This window comes from Triticum dicoccoides, chromosome 4B (genome assembly GCF_002162155.2).
Source record: "Triticum dicoccoides isolate Atlit2015 ecotype Zavitan chromosome 4B, WEW_v2.0, whole genome shotgun sequence".
In the NCBI taxonomy this organism is placed as follows: domain Eukaryota; kingdom Viridiplantae; phylum Streptophyta; class Magnoliopsida; order Poales; family Poaceae; genus Triticum; species Triticum dicoccoides.
The window spans coordinates 474,799,330-474,808,357 of record NC_041387.1 but is presented as its reverse complement, the minus strand read 5'-3'; positions in this window follow the sequence as shown (position 1 = coordinate 474,808,357).

Here is a 9,028-nt window from a genome sequence, read left to right as displayed (position 1 = left end):
GGACCGCTTCTGAAGACCCGGAGGCCAAGGCCTCAAAGCGGGGAAAGAAATCTGTACCGGAAGGTCCTGTGCCGGGAAGAGCCCCGGCCGTACTGTCTCCTCGGAGGAATTATCCCTCCAGCGAGCCGTAAGTAAAAAAGGGGGAATTTTGTAATAGTGGACACCCCTGCTTAATCTCTAAAGGTAACCGAAGTTTTCATCTTATAGTTTGGATCTCAGCCCGTCTCAGCACAGCTCATCTTCGGGAGACCTTCGTCCGGAGATGATGGAGAGTGAAACGCCTCCATCTGCCGCCCCATCATGCAGGGCGGGCGACCCTGAGGTGTCGTCGCGGAGGGTCTCCCCGAGTCCGGCGGGCCCAGAGAGTTCGGCAACCATTGGAGTATGGCCGGTGGAGCTGCAGGATTTGCTTAAGAGGGCGTCCATCTCAGAAGATCACCGCACATTAATGAGTATGGTGATTGATAGGATCTCGTCCACCGAAAGCGGGTTGTGTGAGGCCATCGGAAGTTTGCTGACGGGGTTTAAGGTACGCAAAAATGATATACCTTTTGATAGTTTTGCACATGAAGTGCGCCCTGTATAGATAGTAGCCCCTGAGACTTGGTATGCTGTCGAAAGCGGCAGCGTGCCGAGGATCATAATCTCAGTTATAGATTGTCGCCTTTCCTATGCAGGTGGCGGAACGTTCGGTGGCCAGCCGAACTGATGGATTTGCCGAGCTGAAGAGGCAACTCGACATTGCGGATGCGGACATCTCGCTGGTCAATAAACGACTTGATGAGTCACAAGGTATGTGGTTGCTCTGCGGTCGCCTAGTAAGGGAGCTGGCGCCCATTCCTTACAATTTGTATGCCTGATGCAGATAGTGCTGCTGCTGTGGAAGGCCTTCGAGCAAAAATTGCTCGGGCCAAGGAGCAAGCCAGAAAAAGCGAGGCGGCTGCCTTGAAGGCAGCAGAAGAGCTAGAAGCCGAGAAGGCTGCTCACTGCCGAAGCAGGGAGGAGATGGCCGGAATGGCCACGAAATTAAAAGTTGCTACCGACCGCCTGGAGGTTCTTGAAAGAGAACACCGAGCGGAGCAAGAGGACCTGAAGAAGGCCGACGCCGAAGCCAAGGATGCCCGTAGTGCGATGCGGGCTATGAAGGAGGAACTACGTCAGGTCGGAGACATTGTGGCTGGAAAGCCCTTTATGCTACGTAGGAAGTTCACGGATCTGAAGTATGCTCGGCTGGGCCGATTGTACGGTGCGGAGGATCCTTATCTGGACTTGGCGGCGAGTGCAGCGGACGCAGACGTGCACTTTCGAAGCCGGGAGGATCACGAAATGGAAGAGCTTTTCTGGTCTTAATTCCATAGTCCGGAGCGTCCACTTCCGTTGAGTGATCGGCTGTTTGAGTGGGCTGAGCTGAATAGATTGTCCGGACTGGCCATGACGGATGTGGTAACTCATCTGTGGCCGAAAAGGCCCAAGCCAAAGAGTTATTTTGGCTTGTTGCAGCAATTCCTTGGGGCAGTGCCGTATATTAAGGCGATGAAGCGGTCGGCATGCATAGAAGGTGCGCGGATGGCTCTCGCCCGTGGTAAAACATACTGGGCGGAGATGGATGCCACCGCTGTTGCATCTCGGGGTTCGGACAAAAGCCGATTCCCCACCGAGCATTACTTTGAGGAAGTCCTGCAGGGCGCTCGTATAATAGAGTCACAGTGCTCGAAAGATGTTATGTTTGTATGACATGTATGATTTCTAAGATCATGTTTATAATGCAATGACTTTTTATACTTGTGTGTTCAAGTATTGAACTATCTCCTGTACGGCCGTATATGTATGTATAATCTGAAAGATGGCAGTCTTTGGCTTCAGCCCCCACGCACATGGTGCGGGGGTGTTTGCAAAAAGAAAAACGCTTTTTCACACTTAATCCAACGTCTTGGTCCTTTTAAGGAGGTGATAGCATAGCAAACTAGGCAACCGGACTATAATGCTTTATCACTTTCACCTAGCCATAGGAGCTCGAATGTGGGGCTACTATATAGCCCCTGATGGCACCGCGCTTCTCCGAACTTGGGGCGCTTATGTTCCTGACCGGGAAGCGGTCCTTCGTCAAAGCGGAGGAATTCTAAACATTCCAATGGTCGATCGAGTGGTTGACCAGTCTCTCGCTATATCATGACAGTCAGTTTTCGGCTTTCTCTACTGAGGTGCTCGCCCGGCCGAACCGGGGCACAATCGCAGTAGTTCTCCTGGTGCCGCGTTAGCCGATGATACGGAACGTAAGGTAGCAAAACACAGGAGCCGGGCAAACCCAACATTTGACCAAAGACATGATTCGGAGCTGATGCATATAAGGCCTAACTTGAGACGCCGAACACTCCCTGAGGTGTTCGGTCTTTATGATACCGGGCAGAACAATGCCCTAATCCCCTAGTGTCCAGGTACAGGAGGGAACTTCTGACGCGGCCGATGCCAAAACGCCAGCCTCCTCCTCGGCTATGGTGGGAAACCGGGGGATGTGTATCAACAAGAGACAGTAAGAAAGGTTTACGCAGGGTCTTAATTGAAAAGAATCCTTGCAACGGGTCCCTGCTGCACGTCTGCGCCTGTGTCCCCGTTGTGCTGTATCCTGGATAGGTGTAGCATGTGCTTCATCTGTAAAAGAGAAGGACTTAGTTTCCAAGAAATATTGTGCAGAAGTTGTATTAAAATAGAATAAAATGAAGAAAGTTGAGCTTTATTGGCTCTCATCATTTATACATGCGTCCCCTTATAAAAGGGGGTATGCGGCTGGGAAGCCCCTTGTTTAGTTACGCCGGACTCGCCTAACCATGTCCGAGGTCTGAATGACCTGTTTTTAGGGGCTTTGACCTGCAAGGTCTGATTAGTGTGTGGCTGTCGAAGCAGTCTCACGTTCTCCATGGCCGAGGAACACTCAGAGTTACTTTTTAATGAAATTATGCCACGTTGACCGGGCATGCTTAAGCGTAAAAAACGCGTAATGTGGTATTGCATTAGGGCTGGCGAAAGCTGTGCGCCCCAGTAGTGCTTAAGGGCTACTGTCTGAATGGGGCGATGGAGAGTGAGCTTTTCGCGACGGAGGTTGTCGGATGAACCGAACACAACCTCTAGTGGTACAGAGCCTGTATAATTGGCTTAAAGGCCTGGCGTCACTCCTTTGAGGGAAGTGCTGCTATGGCGAATTTTGGTAGGGTCTATCCCCAGTCTGCGGGCGGTGTCCTGGTATTGCAGGTGCCGCGCTGTCTTTTCGTGTTATCACATGAAGTGAGTTCACTATTTTGACTTTTAGTGGGAAAGTCTTCTGTTTTCCGGAGTGCTGCTTTTGGGTTTCGTCACTTTCGCTTGTTGTGTCGAGCCCCTTGTGTTCGGCATTAAGTCGGCCGGACTGTTTGAAGACCCAACAATCTCTGTGGGTATGGTTTGCAGGCTTCCCGGAGGTACCATGTATTTGACATAGTCTATCCAGAATCTTGTTTAGGTTGGATAGCTCGTCACTGTTGTCCTTGAGGGGCAGTGTTTTGTTGTTCAGACGAGAGCCTTTGAATCCAGTTGACAACTGTACTATTCGGGCCATTTTCCTTATTCCGGCGCTGATCTTTTCTGCGTCATGATTTCCTATTTCCATCCCTGACTTCGGATGTACTTGGGTCACTGGTGCTGCATCTAGCCAGCCAGCTGTCTTCCCCCGCGCAAAAGCGGGTCATGAGGCTTGTTAGTGCGGCCATTGTTCTTGGTTTTTCCTGGCCGAGGTGTCTGGCAAGCCATTCGTCTCGGACGTTGTGTTTAAAGGCTGCTAAGGCTTCAGCGTCCGGACAGTCGACTATTTGGTTCTTTTTAGTGAGGAACCTGTTCCAGAATTTGCGTGCTGACTCTCCGGGCTGTTGAGTTATGTGACTTAAATCGTCTGCATCCGTAGGGCGGACATAGGTCCCCTGAAAATTTGCTCGAAACACATCCTCAAGCTCTTCGCAACTTCCAATGATATTTTCTGGGAGGCTTTTAAGCCAATGCCGAGCGGGCCCTTTGAGCTTGAGGGGTAGGTATTTTATGGCATGGAGATCGTCTCCTCTGGCCATATGTATGTGTAGGATGTAATCCTCAATCCAGACTCCGGGGTCTGTTGTTCCGTCATATGCCTCTATGTTTACGGGTTTGAATCCCGCTGGAAATCCATGATCCAGTACCTCGTCGGTGAAACATAGTGGGTGTGCGACGCCCCTGTATTTGGGTGTGCCGTTGTCTTCAAATGCTCGGCGGGTTATGTTGCTTCCTGGAGTCTTCTTTTTTGGCCCATAAATAGATCTGACTGGGTCGTCCTTTTTCCGAGGATCTTTATGCTGATCATGTGCCGGTTTGTGTGCGGCGCCCCTTGTTGCTCTTGGCCTATCATCTGGTCGTCTATCCGGCCAGGCGGCTTCTTTCTTTTTTGGCTGCGGGGGCTCTAAGGCCTCCTCGTCAAATTCAGGCAACAACCTGCGCTTCGGGTAGCTCTTTGTCTGGTGACTAGCGCCATGTTTATCTGCGCTGTTGAGTACTTTGCTCCATCTCATTCTGAGTGCGTCCTCCGCTGTTTTGAGCTTCCGCTTTTGCTTCTTCAAACTTCTTGCAGTGGCGACGAGCCTTTTATGAAGATTCGTATGCTCTGGTGATGTGAGATCGTCTTCGCCGGGGATGGGTTGCTTGTCCAGTTCATGTCCGGCTGGCTGCTTGGTGACATGTGCGTCATCCACTGCTTCGCCCTGCTCTAGGGCCGGGTCCGTATGGGTGCCGTTTTTATCGAGGCCGGTCTTCGGGCGGCGCTTGCGTCGCCGTTTTGGTTGTTTGTTGGGGGAGTTGTCCTTCACCACGTCCCATTTTTCCTCATTATCGCTTCCTTTTGGTGTATCCACCATGTATACGTCGTGAGTTGGGGTGGCTTTCCCGTGCCCGGTAGGCGCTGATTCTTGGTCGTCTCCGGCATCGTCGTCCATGCCGTCGGTGTCTTCGGAGTCATAGTTTAGCATGTCGGTTAGATCGTCGACAGTGGCTACTAACTGGGTGGTGGGTGGGCTTTGAATTTCTTCGTCGTCCGCATCCCAACTGTCCTCGCCGCAGTCCGGCCAGGGCTCTCCTGATAATGAGAGACACTTTAGTGCACTCAAGATGTCGCCGAAAGGTGAGTGTTGAAAGATGTCCGCTGCGGTGAACTCCATGATCAGCGCCCAATCGGATTCAATCAGAGGGGGCGCGGGAGGTTCGGAGTCCGGCGAGGAGTCCGACACCTCGGAGTCACGAGCTTTATGAGGGACAAGGTCAGTGTTCGGCTCTATCGCCGTAGAGGTTGCAGCCCCCGAGGCGGTGTCTAGCCATCCATCCTCGATCTGCGTAGCCGGCTCCGAATTGAAGATCGGAGCGGGTTCGAGTGCGGCCTCCAGGGTATTGTTCGACTGCAGAGCTAAATCATGCTCGTCGTGACAGTGCGGCACGCTCGGCTATGGCTCGAATCCATCGAGGATCAAGTCCCCGCGGATGTCAGCCGTGAAGTTCAAACTTCTAAATTCTGACCTGACGGCCAGGGGCGTAGCTTTCGATCTGCTCCAGATGGCCAAGCGAATTGGCCCGCAGTGCAAAGCCATCGAATACGAAGATCTGTCCGGGGAGAAAGGTCTCGCCCTGGACTGCGTCGTTGATGATGGTCGAAGAAGCCATCGAGCCTATCGGTGACAACACAGAGGAACTCTCAATGAAAGCACCAATGTCGGTGTCAAAACCGGCGGATCTCGGGTAGGGGGTCCCGAACTGTGCGTCTAGGCAGATGGTAACAGGAGACAAGGGACACGATGTTTTACCCAGGTTCGGTCCCTCTTGATGGAGGTAAAACCCTACGTCCTGCTTGATTAATATTGATGATGTGTGTTACAAGAGTAGATCTACCACGAGATCAAGGAGGCTAAACCCTAGAAGCTAGCCTATGGTATGATTGTTGTTCGTCCTACGGACTAAAGCCATCCGGTTTATATAGACACCGGAGAGGGCTAGGGTTACACAGAGTCGGTTACAATGGTAGGAGATCTACATATCCGTATCGCCAAGCTTGCCTTCCACGCCAAGGAAAGTCCCATCCGGACATGGGACGAAGTCTTCAATCTTGTATCTTCATAGTCTTGGAGTCCGGCCGATGATGATAGTTCGGCTATCCGGACACCCCCTAGTCCGAAACTCCCTCAGGCACGCTTGCTCCTGGCGCTGGAACCTCAGGAGGGATGTTGGACCACAGAGTTCAAGGATTACTTGATGCAAGGGACCCTGCCAGAGAAGGAGGAGGACGCGGAGCGCGTGGCGCGGCAGGCCACGACCTACTGCATCCAAGACGGAGAGCTCTACCGAAAGCGACCAAACGATGTGTCCCTGCGTTGCATTTCCAGGGAGCAGGGGAAGGAGCTGTTGGCAGACATACACGGTGGCGACTGTGGGCACCACTCATCGTCACGAACCCTCGTCGGCAAGGCGTTCCGCAGCGGGTTCTATTGGCCCACAGCACTCAACGACGACATCGAGCTGGTGAAGGCTTGTGAAGCCTGCCAATTCCACGCCAAGCAGATCCATCAGCCGGCGCAGGGCCTGCAGACCATACCATTCTCGTGGCCATTGGTGGTTTGGGGGCTGGACATTCTGGGCCCGTTCCCTCGGGCGCTAGGAGGGTATTGCTACCTCTATGTTGTCGTGGACAAGTTCACCAAGTGGGCTAAGGTGGAAGCTGTCTGCACCATCCCAGCGGGCTCCGCAGTCAAGTTCATCAAGGGCCTCATGAGCCGATTTGGGGTGCCTAACTGCATCATCACCGACAACGCTTCACAATTCACCAGCAATCTCTTCAAAACATACTGTGCTAACCTTGGAACGCAGATATGCTACGCTTCAGTAGCGCACCCTCGGAGCAACGGCCAGGCTGAGCGAGCCAATGCGGAGGTCCTAAGGGGCCTCAAAACCAGGACCATCAAGAAGAAGCTGGAGGCCTGCGGCAGGGGCTGGTACGACGAGCTCCAGTCTGTGCTGTGGTCCATCCGCACGACCGCCACCAAGTCGACTGGGGAAACCCCGTTCTTTCTCGTCTACGGAGCTGAGGCCGTCCTCCCTCACGAGGTCAGGCATCATTCCGCGCGGGTCCTAGCGTATGACAAGGCGCAGCAAGACACCATGCGGGGGACAGATCTCGTGCTGGGGGAGGAACGCCGTTGAGAGGCTGCGCTGCGGGCGGCAAGATATCAACAGGCGCTGCAACGATACCACTGCCACAACATCCGCCCCAGAACTCTTGAGGTAGGGGACCTTGTGCTCCGACGGGTCTTCTCCAAGGAGGGTCTGCACAAGCTCTCTCCCATGTGGGAGGTCCCATTCAAGGTTGTTCATGTTTCCAGGACCGGCTCCGTAGGCTTGGAGACTCAGGAGGGGGTGCCCATACCGAACGCGTGGAACATTCAACACCTCCGGATGTTCTATCCATGAGAGAGGCCCTGTGCCTATGGAAAAGGCCCGGAGCCTATGAAGAAGGCCAATGCCTATGAAGCTTGCCGCTTTGGGAAAAGGCCCGGAGCCTGTGAAGCTTGCCGCTTTGGGAAAAGGCCCGGTGCCTGCGAAGAAGGCCAATGCCTGTGAAGCTCGCTCCCCCTTTCAAGAAAAGGCTCGGTGGCTGTGAAGAAGGCCAATGCCTGTGAAGCTCACTGCCCGTGACACTCTCACGTAATAATGAGTGGGGTTGTACACGCCCCGGAGTCTCCGGAGTGCCGCCGCTGGTCCTCGGGGGCTCCCGCCCATGCCCAGTGGCAGCACTTAGCTCCGCGCTGGTGAGAAGACGTTGAAGACTAGATTAGGTGCCGGACGCGGCTTTTCATTTGCTTTCTGCAGTCGATTAGTTCTTCTTTGTTTGAAGCTTTGGTTGAAGTTGCTTTCAGTGTTATGTGGCGCCCAGCCCGTGCTTTCCGTCTTCGCCTTTCATTTGAACCTGCTTTCCTTTCGCTTCCCTCGCAAGGGAGGCTGCGCAGGCACCCTCACGAGCGACACTTGGTTTGATTTCGTGAGGTTCCTCGACCTAGGTTCGCTGCGGGAGCACTCCTCCCAGTCAATGCCCCACGGGCATCACGACGCGAACGTCGGGCTCGAGCTGGTTACCCCCGTGACCAGGGGCTAAGGCCTAACCCTCCGGCAAGTTTCTTCTTACAGGCCTCGAAGACCCAAGACAAGGGCTCCAGCCGAAGCCTCCCGAGGCTAGCGCCGCATCGAATCTCTCCTATTGAGCTAAGTCGTTCCTACGCGCGAGCACACAACACCGTAGCATGGCATGGAAATAGTAGGAACATCATGATAATTAAAAGCAACAATTCTAGCACTCCCCCGCGGGGCTCCATACTTCTCTCGATGCAGGTGAAACAAAATAGGCGTGGCTCCACCATCTACAGCATGAAGAAGAACATCCGTGTCATGTTCCAGGGCTCAAGCGGTCTCCTCTTCACGCTTCACCTGGGCGCGGCGGTGGGAGGATCCACCTCCCCCCTCGAAGCGAGCGTGACGGCGCGGTGGCTGATCATGGCCGCCGCTGGAGGAGCTGCCATCGGAGGGGGAGTGGCCGAAGCTTGAAGAGCTGCGGGTGCCGCCGGGCGCATGCCCGACCTCGTCTTCACCACCGCCGTCGCTGGGAATGAGCGGGTGGCCGCCGTCGTCACCTTCGGGGAAACACCCAGCGCAGCGGCCGTCTCCTCCGAACACCCTCACGAAGAGGGTGGTGTCGCCATCGAACTTGAAGTGAAGAGCACATCGCTGGCCAAGACCCCACGCGCGGGCAAACGTCTGCCAGCCGCGGGTTAGCGCCATGTTCCCTGCCACAGAAACTTCCACCGCCACCCACGAGGGCCTGCTGCAGCAACCATCCGCCTGGAGCCAGAGCCCGCTCGTGGCACCAGCTGGTAGCTCGCCGGCGAAGATGCGAGGAAGCTGAAGCCAAGTACCTGCGGGATCCTCCGACCAGACAACAAACTCC